General features: G+C 37.1%; 1 protein-coding gene across 3 annotated transcripts in view; it reads left to right on the top strand.

Annotated features, from left to right (window-relative positions):
* The window catches only part of Arhgap6 (Rho GTPase activating protein 6), a 514,638-nt gene that overhangs the window by 318,957 nt on the left and 177,705 nt on the right, over nt 1-17,976 (top strand). The window contains exon 1 of one of the 3 annotated variants that reach the window (XM_057760296.1): nt 8,443-8,479. The exons of the other annotated variants lie outside the window; for them this stretch is intronic. The gene's annotated coding sequence lies outside the window, so the exon portion shown is untranslated. Of the gene's footprint in view, nt 1-8,442; nt 8,480-17,976 lie in introns of those variants that run through there. 3 annotated transcript variants of the gene reach the window in all.

Raw genomic sequence — 17,976 nt, 5'->3', positions numbered from 1 at the left:
ACAAAGTAAAAAACATGAATGTGGGAAAGGGAACTTATAAGAAGGAAGGGGTGCTAACTGGGGAAGGGAGAAGATCAGACAGTGGGGTGAGGGCAATAACACATTACATACAGGTATGAAATTTTCAAAAACGTTTATTCAGTAAAAATGCATATCAAAAATTAGAAGATTTGAAGATGAAAGTATTGTTTGGTGGGACTGGCTATATAGCTAGTGATAAAACATTTCTCAAAAAAAAAAAAACAGAAAAAAATTGAAGACATGACAATGGCACTGGGTTTTGATCCTACTTCATGTTCTGGCTTTGTGGGAGCCTAGCCAGTTTGGATGCTCACCTTCCTAGACCTAGATGGAGGGGGGAGGAACTTGGACTTTCCACAGTGCAGGGAACCCTGACTGCTCTTCGGACTGGAGAGGGAGGGGGAAAGGAGTGGGGGAGGGGGAGAGGAGGGGGAGGAGGGGGAGGGAAATGGGAGGCTGGGAGGAGGCAGAAATTTTTTTTTAATTAAAAAAAATTGAAGGCATGAATCACCACATCCAGTTTTCTTTTATTAATTAATTAATTAATTTTATTTTCATTTATTACGTATACAGTATTCTGTCTGCATGTATGCCTGCAGGTCAGAAGAGGGTACCACGTGGTTAAGGGTGCTTGCTGTTCTTGCAAAGGACTTGGGTTCAATTCCCAGCACCAATATGGCAGGTCACAACTGTCTTGTAGCTTCAATTCCAGGGGGATCCAAACACTCTTTTCTGGTCTCTGTGGTAACAAGCAGATATACCAATAACATCCAATCATGTAAAAAAAGTTAAATTTTTAATGTTTATATTAAGCATTTCAGGATAATTAGAACCTGTAGTTTCATGACTTTTATACAATTTTTAAAAATTTGCATGATAAATATTCCTTTAGTAATATTTTGACTTTTGAATTTCTAAAATAATTTTTGATTTTTTTGTGGGGGTTGTTTTTCAAGACAGGGTTTCTCTGTGTAACAATCCTAGCTGTCCTGGAACTAGCTCCATAGAGTAGGCTGGCTTTAAACCCACAGAGATCTGCTTCCTTCTGCCTCCCTAGTGCTGGGATTAAAGGTATGCACCATCACCACCCAGTGACTTTTAGTGTAGCAGAAATGGTAAACCATTGTCTCAATTAAGTCACTGATTATTTTTAACTATTATTTAAAATGTGCAAGAAATGAAGAATGTAGGCTCAAAGTACTAAATGTAATATGAAGTCTTTAAAATGCATCATTCCTTATCCACTTGATATATACTGAGTCACTCATAATCAGAAATATTTATAATGATCAAATGCCTACTTTTACATATTAATATGAAGTAGGGAAATATAAGCATAAATATTGGAAAATATTATTTCATTGAATTTGCAATTTGATTATAATTGCATCTGTCAATATGTTCTAGTAATAGATCCAAAGAAGATACTTAAAAGCCTCTGAAGGAGAAAAGAGGTTCTATTTTAGAAAGTTGCATAACTGGTCCCAACAGATGGTTTATCTCTCCTTTTGTTTAAATAATGTAATTATTCACATCTTAAAATCAACTAGAGCAGAACACAAAGATGAGTCTTTTCTCAATTTAAACATAATTTCCCTAATCTGATTTAGGTCTTCAAATAATTGCATGTTTTTATTGTCTAAAATATATAATGAGGTATATTAAATCTAAATCAAGACTATAATATACTTTTGTGGAGACATTTCTTATGGTTCACTTCACTTATTCCTAATTATTATGCGGATATTTGAGAGATGAACATAAGCAGAAGAGCTTCCATTTCCTTTATGATACACTTATAGAAATACGAAGCAACGTTTGGGTTCTACTGGTTTGTAGGAATAAACTTCTTAAATTCTCCTAGCCAAGGTGGGAAAGGCATTTATCAATTCTAAGACAGTGTCATCAAATTTCAGAAATTATTTATATCCGTGGCAGGGGAGCATTTGAGTAGAACCTAATTGTCTCTCTCTTCCTAGGAATGTGCTTATTTTTATACTAAGTTAAGGGGAGTCTGGTGACTTAGTTCATTGGGACTTTATGGATCATAAACTTTGTAGTAAATTTTCCCCAAGGCACAAATGACTAGAGTAACTGGTATCTATTTTCCAGGTGCCAGGGGTTGGGAAATACTTTAATACATTTTTTTTTATCTGTTTAAGCATCTTACTGAATTTGTTGCCTGTATCAGTTTTGCATGACCTACTTTTTTTTCCTGTTTCTTTTTTTAAAAAAATAATAACGGCTGACACACAACTTTGGAGAGGAGGTTGTGAGTCATTTACTACGTAGACAGTAAAGTTTGTAAGAATCTTGGTTATCTTTTTAAAAAAAGAAATAAGAAGCATGTTTACTTATTGTATCTTTCACCACTTACATGCCAATACATAAAAGTAAGAATTATATTTCTGATAGCTCATTTTTAATTGATTTATCAGAGACCAACCATGTACTAAAGAGAATTTGTATAGATATTTTCAGTAATAATCTCTTTGTGCCACCTTCACACAGCCACTATTGAGGTTTATAATAATTCTAAATTATTACAATTTTTGAACATTTAAAAACAGTAAGTTAAATTTCAAAGCAAGAGTATTTTCTTGTTGTTGTTTCTGTGGGGTGGGTTTTGTGTGTGTGTCTGTGTGTGTGCAATTTACATTTTAGTTAATTTTGATTGGATAGTAAAATGTTTTAGGCTTGGTTTCCAATTAGATGGTTTCTGTAAGAACTCTGCACGTAGACATAGGTGATGTGTAAATGAATGTGTATGACTGAATTTATTAAAACTACACTTATGCTAACAGGAGATGAACTGTTTTTGTTTTGTGTGTTATAGTTTGCTGACCCCTGCTTTAGAGGATAAAGGGCTGTGTACTTGTTGAACCAATTTGATGAGAAATCCCCATGAGGGAACAGGTTCATTTTAATGCTGCCCGGGTCCTGACCGCCTATTTTCTAGAAAACTCCAATCAGGTGTGCTCTTGGTTTCTCTCCCTTGCAAAGGAATTTTGAGATTTACATACCAAAGGAGATAAGCCAGTGCCAGAAGCAACCCTAGTAGAAAAAAAGCAATGTTCATTCTATTTTCTCTATAGTCTCTTTTCTCTATTATATGTCAGTAGGGACAATCCTCATTACAAGCATATTTTAGACATACTTTGAAAATGGCCTGATGTCTAGTTGACAAATATTACCATACTTACGGCAGAGTGAAACCGTAGATAGTCATCTATAGCTCATAATGAGCTTGGGGAGACATTCTCCAATAGTTTCCATGAGCTCCCATTTAAGAGATCCATTTTCTTATACTCATTGCTGTAAGTACTGCAGTCTTAGCAGGTGTTTATATATAAAACTCACTGGAAGTGTCAATGGAAATTTTAGTCTGTGCTGTGAACTTTGAATTATGCAGATCAACATAAAACACTTTGTCACTTCAAATACAGTATCCAATTTTATAATGGCTAAGTAGTCAGAGCCTAATTTTCTTCTTGTGTGTATATGTGGATGTCAAAGATTGACATCAAGTGTCTTCTTTTATTGCTCTCTGCCTTTACTTTGGGGGACAGGGCCTTTCACGAATTGGACCTTCTGGAATAGGCTAGGCTGGCTGGCCAGAAAACCACAGGGATTCTCCTGTCTTGATTCCCTAGAGCTGAGAGTCCAGGTGTGTGTACACCCAGGTATTTGTATGAGTGCTAGAGATCTGAACTAAGGTCCTCATGTTTATAAGGCAAGAACTTTAACAACTAAATCATTTTCTAGTAAGAAAATTGTCGAAGTTTCTGATCTCACCTCTCCTCTTTTATTATCTCTCCTGGAGTCTGACATTGAAATTGACATCACAAGAAAGAGCAATATTATAGCTTGAAATCTCCTTTATCACGGGGAAAAAGATTACAATTTTGTTAACTATAGTAATGATTTTGACCCTATAGTTTTAATTCTCATTACTCTTCATATGTTTAAATACTGTAATTTTATGTGAGTTGAAACAAAGGTACTTCTGAAAGGTTGAAGGAAAGAAATCAAAATTGAAATACATTAAATCAGGAAAAGAGACACTATTCAATCTATTTTCCTGATACTTACCCTGATTTTTCTATAGGTAGCATGGTGTTTTGTAATAGTAGATGCAGTTGAGTTGCTTTTGGCAATTATGACCGACAAATGCAAAGTATGGGACACAGCCTTGGGCCATAAAATTGAATCTGGGTAAGAGATAATTAAATACCTGGGAACAGTCATCCTTTTGTCACCAATTTTCAGGCAAAAAGCTTGCCCTTGTTTTGCCTGTGGACCTGCTCCAATCTTGACAGTCATTTCTACATATGCCTAACACTTTACAGTTTAGCACATCCAAGTGCTATTTTAAGCTATTTGTCATAATGTGCCTCTACTCACGTCTCTGTAATGTTTATATTCAGCTTTAAAGAAAAGGGGGAAATGGCAGGGACATACTAAATCAAATGGAAAAGAGACGAACTCAAAATGCACTCTGGAGATTAGGATGATGGCAATTTCAACTACCGTCATCGGAAAAATATTTACAGTGGATGGGGATGTATTTAGTATCTCATTTAACCCTTATGGCATAAATTTGAGATAGATGTTTTAGTTCTATATCTTAAAGTTTGTACTGAAATTACCTGCTGATATGTTTTGACCTCAATGATGAGGCCTCCACTTAGTGCTTGAGAGGTAGTACATCATGATGCATGGCATCTAAGACATAGCTAAGTAGAACAGACAGACATTACTCCATGAGTGGCCCTGAGACTAACAGCGGTAGTATCTTCATTCCAGCCATGCTGAACAGAAAATAAAATTCTCTTGGTACCGTAAGCACATTGGGATTGAAAAAGCACAGTTCTAGACTTTTTCTCAACTTTCTGGGAAGTTGTCTGAAGAGTCATAGAAACATGTTTTCGTCACAATGTGCACTGGGAAGCAAAATAAACAGGAACTACTACAATGTTTTGTAGACAAGAAGGATTTCCCTACTCCTGAAATCCGTATTTCGAACTTGGTGGAGAGACTTGCACAGGAAGTGATCATGAAGTCCTATTTAGTGAGAATTTATCAAAGATCAGGACTTAGTAGTCTGTAAAAAAGTCTGAAAACAGATAGGTGGGAACTCGAAAGCTTACAAATTTTAAAGGGTGAGAATTACATTTTTGTTATTTTACTATGCAAATATTTACTAAAACGTTTCCTCTTTTGCTATGTATTTTAGAGGTTACATGAGCAGAGGGGTAAACAGGATTGAATATAGGAGTATTATAAGTTCAACCATAGCAATGCAGGTTAAGTATGTCTTGTCTGACAGTATAGATTTCAGAAGCTTCCATATTTGGAAGTATTTACATAGACTTTTTAAAACCCAGAGTATTTTTTTTTTTGATTTAAGATTTTATGAATGGCAATGCCCATTGTGTGTTAGGAAACATGACTACAAAATAGTAGTTAACCTACATACATACATCTTGTGAGCATCTGGGTTCTATTTGTATCCAGTAGCATTGGAAATGATACAATATTTTAAAATGTAGCAACTCTTTGAAGTGAATAATTTTGTCTATATTCCTTTGTATCAAGTTTTAATGTCTACGACTTTGAAGAAATCATTTGTTTCAAAAGGTGTACACTTGAACTGAGAACTAGCTACCCAGTTATTATTTTATATTATTGAAATAATTCCAAGGTCGGTAGGCATTATCACATTAATAAAAGCAAGGACAAATACAAAAATCTTACAGTTGGTTTACATTATTGTAGGCAATTTGCTTCTTCTGCTTTCCAGTAGTTTGCAAAATTTCTGTATGTTGTTGTTTTTAATACAACATATTTAAAAAATAAGGCGAAAAGGAATGTGTACATGCAAGCTACAGAAAACTGTTTAATCTATGTGCCTCAGAGATATTTAAAAGTTTATCATGAAAAATCAAGTGTTGTATATCTTGTCTGTAAAGGACTATGAAATCCTGGATATCAATTCAATAAATAAACTATTAACATACGTTGTTCTGTAATTTCCAAAGAAATACCAATGTATTTAGCTAAAAACCCAAAATATTAAAGCCAGTGTGAAGAGCCATGGTCTTAGTTTCTAGTGAAATGTACAAACTTTTAGACAATTTTAAAAGATGTATCCTAATACGGTAACAAGACAAACTGGAAAGTTAATAATGGAGCGATGAGAATGCAAATTTGAGGTGATGTCGCAAAATACTTGGCCTCTCTTTATTGCACTTGGATCTTCTGACAGCTTTGGAAGTCAGAGCAGAGCAGAAATTAGAACCCATGTCAGTTTGGGCGCTCATCAGCCTCTGTGGGTTTAGAAGGAAGTTAGTTATTCAGAGGCTTTGTTTCCTCTGAGCTGTACCTCATAGATGAAAAGTACAACATGTGCATCTTCCATGCTGAGAAATAAACAGCAGCTTCACCCTCTGTAAACAGTAATCCAGTATGCTGGGCAAGATTTACAGATGCATCCGTTTAGATAAACAGTAAGAGGCCTTACTAATGATTAGTCCCTGTGTAAAACCTGTCACAATTGGTACTACACAGACAAGCTTTTCTGTCACCACTATACTTTCTTCAGAGCCCAGGCACTGTCAAAGGCATAGGAGGAGGCCAATTAAGGCTTGTGAGTAAATGGAACAGAGGGCATTCTGGGGGTTTGGAAAGAGGAACTCGCAGTGGCTCCTGATTTAGTTCTTTCTGCGGTGTGCAGAATGCTACAAGTTAGGTCATGTAGCTCAGGCCAGGTCTGTGCAGGAAGCCAGGAAGAGAGGCCAAGGCTTGACCTTGTGGCTTTGCCAGCCGGCCCTCTATTCTGGCTTTGTTTCCTTCACGTGGAGAAGCAGATGTGCCTGCTTGATAGGGCAGATGCCTGGAAGCCCCATGGTCTGGAGGAGGTAATATCCTCGTCTCCCATGCTTCCTGGGTGATTCATTAACCAGCCATGAGTGCAAGATCTGTCAATCACTTCTAGAAGCTCAACCCCACAATACTCTTGTGATAATGGGTTCAAGATCCAGAGAGAGCAAAAACTCATAGCAAATTATAAACAAAATAGTCTCAGTATATACGTTTTTGTAAAGTTAAAGCAAGCTTATTTATAGCCTAACTATTCCATTCTTTTAATTGCACACGAACGTACTGGGCAAGCTTATCTGTTTGCTAAAAGATTTATCATACGTGAATCAGTTATAGGCGTCACAGATCTCTTTTCCTCCTATTTCAAGGCAAACTTATCTCTTTTCATCCGAATCCTATATAGTCCTGTTTCTTTGGGGGTCACTGCAGAGCATGCCATCTAACTATACACATCGCTTCAAATTTGTTTTTCTGTACAGTTATCTCATGTTAAGTCTCTGCCTTGGCAAAAACCCTTCTACAAGTCATTCCTGATTACAGCTAAAAATGAGGATGGTCTTATCTCTGTCTATTCCTCAACCCTCTGCTAAGTAGCTTCTATTCTATCTCTCTTCCAAGTCTCCTCTTTTTTTTTTTCAGTTTACATAACCCATCACCTCCGGATCTATAAGGTGAGTTCTTGCTGCATTTCACCTCTGTTCCATTTTTTTAAATCTCCATAGCTCCTTTTTATTTCTGCTCTTGTCAGTGGTTCTCAACCTTCGCAATGCTGCAACCCTTTAATATGGTTCGCATGTTGTGGTGTCCTCCCCCAACCATAAAATTATTTAATTGCTACTTCAGAACTATAATTTTACTACTGTGATGAATCATAATGTAAATATCTGATATGTAGGGGTTGGGACCCACAGGTTGAGAACTACTTCACTAAACACTATGTCTTGGTCTTCCCTGCAAGCCTTAGATCTCTTATCTGTTCCTTAAGCACGTTTCCATCAGTGATCCCCTCTCTTGTTCCTATCAGTTCATTCATCCCACCCTGTGACTCACTGAAGCTTCAGTACTATAGCCCTGCCTTTTTATTTCAGGTAGGCCAACATCATTATAAAATTAGAAGGGAAGGAATGCTAAGAGGAGAATCACATTTTAGCCCTTGTGAAAACTCAAATACACTGCTTGCCACAGCACAAATCACTACAGAATAGAACTCGTTCACAGTGCAGGACACTTACCTGGCTATAGACTCAACTTTTTCACTCCTACTTTACTCTAGCCCTCTTCCCAGGATCCATCCTGTTCCAGATGCTGTTCACTCTACTCTCAGGCTGGTGACATGAGGGGCTATCAGTTGCAAACAACCACATTGGGGCGTGACAGTGAACAGAGGAAGATGTACATACTTTCATAGCAGAAGAATTCTGCAAGCTTCTGTATCTTCCTTTGGCTGCGGCTGGGTGATAGACTGTGGCAGTGACCGCAACTTGCCTTCTCTTCTCCCTACCCACTCTTTACTGCTTTCTACATAGCTTGAGACAAAATCTCCATCAGTGCGTGATTCCTGCTGCCTAAAGTCCAGGTAAGTCACCTAGAGCTTTAGCAGCGGTGTTCTCACCAAGAGTCTCCTGCCCAAGATGGAGAAAGCATAGCCTATTGGAAGCTTTTTTTCCCCTCATGCATCACAATATCTCAGATTGCAGAATTACCTGGCTTCTTTATCCAGCAGTGAATTTTACTTGCATCTGATTTTAAAAACCACTGTTGTGTTTGCTTGATTGCCCTTTTCCTAAATGTCATGCAACTGACCTTAGTGTGAAATACATTTAAAGCATACTTGGCATATTAAATGATGTAACACCAAGTAAAAATGATGAAACTCTATTTTTGGAGCTAGGATGGATCATCTTCCCTTGATGACTACAGGGGAAGATTGACTAGCCAGGCATCAGAAATCTATACGGAGGATGGAAAGACAAGTATGCAACTGACTGAAGCTATTCATAAAGTTAGTTTTCCTAAAGGTAACAGAGATATTCGTGGGTGGAAGATCATTCCAAGTCAGGTTGTCTGGAAGCAAGATCAGTAGACAGATCTTATGAGGCTTAGTCAACAGTTTGTTGCTAATAAAATTTAGATATCTGCATGATAAAAATTCAACCGTTATACATGTATTGTTTCATTAATTTCCTACATCCCAACATGCAAATGGCCAGTAACTTCTTCTATTTGGCAAGAATCCTTTACATAAATGTTACCCTCACTTTGAATAAAGATTGGAGAGAAGCCATCTCAAAGTTATGTATTTGGCTATGGGTAATGATGTGAGAAAATTTGCTTTGCTAATGTTTGTCTGAGCTAAAAATTGACATAGCATGCATTTTTTCCCAACAGGGGCCAATCTCCTAAACACGCCATACTGCAGCATGCATGTGGGTTTTCTTATTAACACCATATGGGTGCTGACCCGAGAAGTTTCACTTCCCTTTACGTACAGTGGCTCCCTTAGAAGAGAGACTTCTTCACATTGGTTTCAAAATACTTTGTTTCAAGCACTTTGATTTTCCTTATTATTGTAGAACTCAGTAGACATTTCAGAAAAGCAAACAATGGGCTTCAGAGATAGCTTATTAATTAGTAGGATATACTGCTCTTCCAGAGGACATGAGTTTAACTCCCAGCACCTATGTTAGGTAATTTATAATGACCTGTAACTCTAGCTCCAAGGAGTTAAACAGCCTCTTCTGCTCCACATGGGCACTGCGCTCAACGCATATACCAAGACATACACACATGCACATAACTTTAAATAAGTAAAATATTTTTAAAACAGGAATGGAAAGGTCTCTACTTTAATTTTCTTTTATATGGTTTCCTTTTTTTCTTGTTTCCCCAAGGTCTTTAATGGGAGATATCCAAGGGAATGAGTATCTCTATTATCATCAAATACATATAATTGTATAGAATTCAGAGGCAAATAGTATCCATGTGTCTGAATGGTAAATAGCCAACTGAATTTCACAGAACAGTTTCATGGATACTGAAAGAGGCAATAGAAAGAAGACAAATCTAAGGCCTATAATATCTATGGAGGGCCATATTAGAGACAAAGCAGGGAATGTATTTTTAAGTGTGAAGCCAACACAATATATAAATACACTGTTTAACATTAATTATGCTAATTTAATCAGAACTTCTAAATTGGGATATAGTGATAAGAAAATTGGTACTGATATACAAGTTCACAATTATTCAAGATTTAATAAGATATTGAAAACATGTGTAAGCAAAGCAAAACAGTTTGGGTTGCTTTCCATCTTTATAAGATTGTTTTGTAATTTACAAGATTAATATGCAAGTTAAACATAATTTCCTTTTACTCTTATGGTTTAATGAAATCTCTTCTTCTCATGGGTAAAGTGAGTAATTGTACATTCTCTGATAGAAAAAAAATGTTTTTGCAGAAATGTTATTTTTCTGACATCACTAACTTAGTTATTCTCTTTTATGTAAGAGAGGGTTGAAACTACCACATTCTCCTAAATGATACAGTCTTTCTCTATTCGAGTCTATATTTTATAGGCCAATTGAAAGACCATTCTCAGGCATTTATTTAAAGAATTCTCTCAAATCTTCAATCACTTCATTTCAGATTTCCTGTGGGTCCTGGGCTATTTTCTACTTGGGAATGATTTAGGAAGAAAGCCAGAACGAAAAACTGAAGTGTCATTCATTCAGTGCTTGGGTCTCCAGTGATTTTTGTGCTGCCTTTAAATGAATAAGGAAGACTTTGCCCTGCTTCTGCCAAATGCACTGAAGCTTTTCTGCATGTGTTTGGTTCACTATGACCATTGCTTTTTGTGTGTTAACAGTGGTGATTTTCGTTTCTTAGGTAGCTGATATTCATCTCCTAAGAAACTATAATCTGCTACTGTAAATGTTAGCATCCTCTCTGATTTATTCTTATTGTTGTTTGTGTGTGAAAATGATTGGGATCTGTAGTTCACCTACTTGTACTTGTGCCAAACAACCTATTTGCTATTGATGGGAACAGTATCTGTTTTACACATTCATCCCATACAGTTAGGAAGACTTTTACATTAGTCTCTTAGCTGATTTAAATATGATGTTCCTGAGTCCCCAGACCACTGTCGATCGCAACCTTTTCACTTCCTGCCCCATGACTGAACACCTCCAGGTTTTATCAGGTTATTGCACAGATGTTTTTTGAGCCCGAGGAGAACCAATTGAGAATGTAGCTCAATGAATATAAATCAACCCTCAGAAGAGAATAAAAGTTAAAGCTCAGAGTTGGGACCTGGGTCATAGATGATCTTTTTTTTTTTAGCATCAATAAAAGAAATTCTGCATTAATGACAACACATTTGCAAGAAGCATATATGAAAAATATGTTTGTGCATGGTGTGTGCGTGTTGGTAGGGAGCCAATCTATTGATGCATTATCATTGTTAGTGAAATATACTATTCTTTGCCATGGAGCATGTTGTTGTGTTGAGTTTCGGTGTTATTTTACTGCAACGATTACCCAAACATTTCCAGAAAAGAAAGGTGAGGATTGATTTGTCAATGCCTGAGGCCCTTCCCAACTTGTGGCTGAAAACCATGTTTGACAGTGAGTTGTTTGGGCCTCTAAAGGAATTTTCCCACAGAAAGGATGTTCTAACTGGCAGACTCCCAGGACCGCCCACAAATTCATTTAACCATAACAGAGCTGACCAGCACTGTCAGGGCTAGAGTTAGTTTCCAAGTGGGAAGTCAGCCTAGTATTAATAGCACAGTTCCAGCTGAACTGCGGACCCAGTGGACTTCTGATGCGCCGGCCTGGGAACCAAGGCAGTCTTCGTAACACTTGCGGGAAATAGATTCCTTGGTGAGAATAGTGGGAAGTGAATACTGCAGCGGCCCCGAGGACCATGACTTCCCATTTTCCGTTTCCACTCTAATCATTACCGACTCCAGTATCCCGTGCGGAGAGATCAGGATGACTCCTAAGGGACTCCTTCTCTCACCTTGAAGTCTAGAGAGCCTACTCTGTTGCTGATCCCCTTGTGGTGGATTGACTGTTCCCATGTACAGGATATTTGTAAGTTGAGTGTTTCTAGATCACCTGTATTTAACTATGTGGTATGGATGTTTCCTTTACAATAGTATCTCTTTGTTTAGACAAAAAAATTAGAATTTAAGTCTGGTAGTGTTTTATATTTTTAAAATTCATTTGGACTTATTTCAGCCTAAATTGTTCATGTGCTTCTTTAATGGTTTAACAGTGTTATTTCTGTGGAAATAGGAAAGGTATGCACAGTTGCACAAACGGTTCCATTCGCCTTATGTGGGAGGAACTTGGACAAGTGGGTGGTGTTCTCTCTCTCTCTCTCTCTCTCTCTCTCTCTCTCTCTCTCTCTCCCCCCCCCCCTCTTTCGTGTGTTACGCATATTCTACATACGCTTTTAGAAATTAAAAATTGTATTTGTTCTTAAAAAACGTTTTTTTTCAAGAAACGCTTCATTTTTATTTTGACTTTAGTAGTGCTAGGGACTGACACATGCTAGGTGAGTACTCTACCACTATGCCACATCCCTACCCTCAGTAGGTCTTTGACTTGTATTTAAAAATCAGCAAAATTATTTTTAAAGTGGCAACTAGTAAATTATTTTTATACTAGTTACAAGTAAATCCCTCTGTAATATAAGACTTGCATTAAAGTTGCTTTATAGTGTTCATGATAATGAAATATTTTTCCTTTTTTTCATGTTTCATGCATTGTGGAATTAATCCTGTCTGGGGAAATAAAAATGCATGAATTAATAAATGAATAATGAATTTAAAATATACATCACCTAAAGTGCTAAATTGTTGAGACTTCTCTTCGTGTTTCTAAAATACACATTTGTTGTTTTTTTCTAGGACTCTATTTTGGGGCATAGTCATAAACACAAAAGGACCATTTCAGCATGAAATTAAATTTGTCTTTAAAATATTTTATTTCTCAGCTCTGCCTCCCACTCCATTCTTTTGAGCCCCGTGTTATCCCTATTATACCAAACAAAACAGGAATACTAGGAGTTCTACAAGGATCTAAGGGCAATAAAATTAGAGCACCCAACAATCAAAGCACTTGGCCTGTTCTTTCCAAGTAGTTCATCCAGAGGAGGTGATGAAGTGTCAGAAATACTAAATTATCACCCAGACCCTTAGGCTTGTTATGTCATTCAGCAAATGGTGTATTATGTTCCTATGCTGAGTCAGGTTACTGAGCTGGGTCGAAGACTCTGCAGAACCTCCCATGACATGATTTCTGGCTTGGAAACTTCCAGAAGAAACTGATACCAGAGTCTTTGCCTCCAACCCAGCATTTATTCCCCTATCCCATGACTGAGGGGGTCTTTTCTCTTTTCTGGGATCTCAGAAGGTTGAGCATGTACTTCTTTATATTTATACATCCCCTCTTGGTGCGCCATGTTTGAAATGGGACTGTATGAGCTGGCTTTTGAACCCAAACCACCATGTTTTGTTTCCTTGGGAAAATGTGTGTGGACTCACCATTTTGGAACTATCTTACACAGTTACAGAACTGAGGAGTGCCTGGGTTAGAAAATAGGAGTAAAAATCATTTAAGGCTCCTCCGAATCTCCATGATATTGACTAATTCCTGTGGTGGGGAGAAGGGGCAATCCCTTCAGTCCTGAAGGCATTATGAAATAAGATATAAATTAATGAAGATACATCTTCAAATGTGTATGGAAAATGGTCTTTTCTTCAGGTCATAAATATTCACCATTTCATTCACAAAATGATGTTTCATAGAGTACCCATACTAAATTGTTTGTTTTTGTTATGAGGCCAAATCTTTATCAGAGGAGAGCAGTCCATTTAACCTGTATTCACTGCATGATATCTGGGCAGAACTCATTAATACTATAATCAACACAGTTGCCATAAAGACAGGTACCAATTTCTTCTTGGAGCCCTGAGGACAAGTGAAGTAGAAGTGAGAGAACTATTTTCTTGGCATCCCAAATTCTAACAAGTATTGTTTCCCCATTTCTCTTCTGTAATCTGAACGTTGTGAGTGCTGCTCTTTCACCTCCATGCTCACCTGCTTGATCGGGTGATACTGGTGTGTACAATAAGGACGTTGAATGTATATAAGGAAACATGAACTTGAATTGAACTGCAGTAGCTGTTTCGCCACAGTTTAAAGAAAATATGATTATGGTTTCCTTAGCAACCGTAGCTCTGCACTTGCTTTGTTTTCTTACTTACTGTTTTCTTATTTTAGTATCATTTGGAGGAGAAACAAAAGGGAAAATATCGTTAAAGTATCACTTTCCAATTATGATGTATTGAGGCAGCTAGGAATGATACAATTTTATATAGCTATGAAACTATCTCCTTTTCTTCAAATTTCCTGAAATGCTGGAACATGCAAATATAAGAAGTGAAGTAAAAATGGGCTATTAGTAAGTCAAAGGCTAAATATCCTTGCTCTCTGTAGACTTAATTCGTTTTTAAAAGATTACAAAAAGAATTTATTTCATTGTGTTTTTCTTGGGAATACAAGTATGGAATTTATTTTACTTTAATTGGAGAAAGATTTTTGGTCAGTAAATTTTGTAATTACTTTTGCTTGTTATTCAGTACAAATGTATGTATATCCAAAATTGGTTTATTCTAGAAAAGTACTAGGTGGATGGATTGTCAGTGATATTTGAATATTATTTTCTATGTTAGTTACTTTTCTCATCACTGGGACCAAAATACCTGATATAAACAACTTAAGAGAGGAAAGGGTTATATTTATTTATTTATTTGTTTGTTTGTTTATTTATTTGGTTCTTACACAGGGTTTCTCTGTGTAATATCCTTGACTGTCCTGGCACTCACTCTGTAGACCAGGCATTAGTTCTATTTGTCCGTGTTCAATGGGTTGTGTAAGTATTGTTTTTAGCAATGGCACCTTGCCATCAGTTTGTGGAAAGCAACCTATAGTTTTGGAAATACCTTAAATTGTTCGAGGATTCCTAAGGGACCCTTTTGGCCAACAACTCGATTAGATGTAACCCAATCCTGGAATTGGAAGCTTCATTTAGTGAGAAGAGACTAGTTTGGGCTCAGTTAGCCCCCATTATCTGGTGATTTCATTTAGATCACCTCCAGATATGTATATATTTTAGAAAGCTTCTAGTGTATTAGGTTTCCATACTACCCCTCAAATGACCCTTAATTCATCCTCCTATCCCAGCCTAACCCCATCGACCCATAACTTATCTGGTCTATTTTCCTTTCCTAAAGAGACATATCTGTCTTCCCCAGTCCCTTACTCTATACCTAATCTCTGTGGTTCTGTGGATTGTAGCTTGGTTGTCAATGACTTAACAGTTAATATCCACATATAAGTGAATAGAATCCATATTTTTCTTTCTGGGTCAGGGCTACCTCTCTTGGGATAATTTTTTTCTAGGTCCATCCATTTACCTGTGAATTTCATGATTTCATTTTTTTAACAGCTGAGTAGTACTCCATTGTTTAAATGCACCACATTTTCTGTGTCCATTCTTCTGCTGAGTGACATTTAGGTTCTCTGTAATTTCAATCTAGTAGGAGCAATGTACATGGCTGAGCAAGTACCTTTATGTTAGAACGAAACATCCTTTGGTTATATTACCAATGGTGGCATCACTGGACACTTCAGATTTTGAAGTATTAGTAATATGTGCTGCCTTAGGGTTTCCTTTAGATTACATCTGCTTTTGTAAGACAAAAGGTAATATTGGTTGTTTCTTATACTTATGCTTTATATTAAAAGCAAAATACAGTATAAATGTGTATAACAGTATGAATGGTTATGACAAACCTGTATAGGCCCCTAAAACCTTTGTCTCATTACCAAACTGTTTCCTAATTCGTTTTACATATTAATGTATCAAACTTTGCTATATAATCTTCAAAATTAGTTGAGAAAAATCATTTCTTGATGACTTTATGCACCACAGGCATGTGGTGATGACCAGGTTATTTTCAATTGTTCCCAGACACTGACTACAGAGGTAGTCAGTGGGCTACAGTTGGGCAGCTCCTAATCAAGGAGAAAAGGGTTTTGGTGTGCTTAATCTGCCCACACCCCTTCCCCCTATAGAAGTATAGAGCTTCAGGCAAATGGATGGTTTGAAAACTTGTGCCTGAAAGGCTATCCTCTCATGTTGCCTTTTGTAGAAAATGTCCCATTTGCTACCATAACTACTTCCTATTGGAGAAAAATGCAGAGGCTGTGCAATTTCTTGAGTTATTAAATAGATAGGCAGGTTATTTCACAATAAGTTTCTTTATTTACCAACTCTTAGAATACATGAAAAATATAATTCTAAGATTTCTTTTAAGGATGGGAAAGTTAGAACTGTTCTTCGGTGTCAAAAGCTCAGTGCCCTTCCTACATAAGCCCACAGCATAAATTGAGGAAGATAGTATGGGATGAAATAACTTTGCCCCAATGAACTGTTCATTCCTATGGGAATCTATAGTCACTTTAAACCAATGAGGATAATTCTTTCTCCCTGTTATATATTCTTTTGAGTTTTATTCAAGCTAATTTTAATATCCTAAGTTTTAATCCAATATTATAATGAAAGAAGAAAAATATAGAAAACTAATAAAAAAATCTATGTATTGATTATTCAGATTGAATAATGATTAACATTTGTCATTGTTTGCCTTGGATATTTTTATGCTTTTATTTTTTTTATCAGATCACCATGTTTTTTTAAATTTATTTATTAAAGATTTCTGCCTCCTCCCCACCACCACCTCCTATTTCCCTCCCCCAATCAAGTCCCCCTCCCTCGTCAGCCCTAAGAGCAATCAGGGTTCCCTGCCCTGTGGGAAGTCCAAAGACCCCCCACCTCCATCCCAGTCTAGTAGGAGGAGTATCCAAACTGCCTAGGCTCCCACAAAGCCAGTACGTGCAGTAGGATCAAAAACCCATTGCCATTGTTCTTGAGTTCTCAGTAGTCCTCATTGTCCGCTATGTTCAGCGTGTCCGGTTTTATCCCATGCTTTTTCTGACCCAGGCCAGCTGGCCTAGGTGAGTTCCCGATAGAACATCCCCCTTGTCTCAGTGTGTGGGTGCACCCCTCGCGGTCCTGAGTTCCTTGCTCGTGCTCTCTCTCCTTCTGGTCCTGAAATATAGGCACAGATGAAACCTTTGATAAGAAGTTTTCCTGTTGTGATAATTTATTCAGAGTCTGTTTTTTTGTCTTTTCCACTTACTAACATTAATTGTTGAAAGCCAAAAGATAATAATTAATTATATTTCATATTTTTATTTATTCAGAGTATCTTTGTTATTTAGTGTAACTGATTTGATATTATTTTGTATGACTTTTTTCATCAAGGTCTAAATATTACCATGACCACCATGACCTCACACGCAAGGGAGCCTTTGAAAGTGCCCTGTATTTCCTCCATATTGGGAATGGCATGTTCCTTTATGACAGCGTGAACGCTAATCATCCTAATTCATAATAAAGGGCTAAATGCAGCTTTTTCAAAATTTCCATGGCAACTTTAAAAAGATGCATTCTTTTCTCTGCTGCCTTTAACACAGTCATTAGTTTGTTGTTCAGATGCTTTCCAGAATGCTGTCTCTATTCATCCCACATAGGAAAATTAAGAGCACGATGGTGTCAGTACAGTTCTTGTCAATCTTAAATTCACCTTTGCACTTTTTACCAAGCTTTACAAAAGTACTCTTCCTAAGCTCCACCGAGCTGATAAAAATCAACTATGCTGCAATAGATCATGAGCCTGAGTATTTTTAAAGGATTCTACTGTGAGACGAAGGTTGAAACCCCCAATGAATTGGTGGAACCTTGTCCACATCACCGAGCCATACAATTCTCAACTGAAGGCCATTTTATCCCAGAAATATGAATTCATTGGATATTTTGATGTGGAAGGGAGCTACAGACATCTATTAGGGCGAAGCCAGGGATGCTGCTAAGTATCCTCTTGTAGCAGGCTTTTCCTTTTTGGCCACCAACAAGCTTCTAAATCATGACGTGG

The sequence above is a fragment of the Chionomys nivalis genome, chromosome X (assembly GCF_950005125.1).
Source record: "Chionomys nivalis chromosome X, mChiNiv1.1, whole genome shotgun sequence".
Taxonomy (NCBI): Eukaryota; Metazoa; Chordata; class Mammalia; order Rodentia; family Cricetidae; genus Chionomys; species Chionomys nivalis.
The sequence above is the reverse complement of the archived record's forward strand: the minus strand, read 5'-3'. Positions and strand labels throughout refer to the sequence as shown.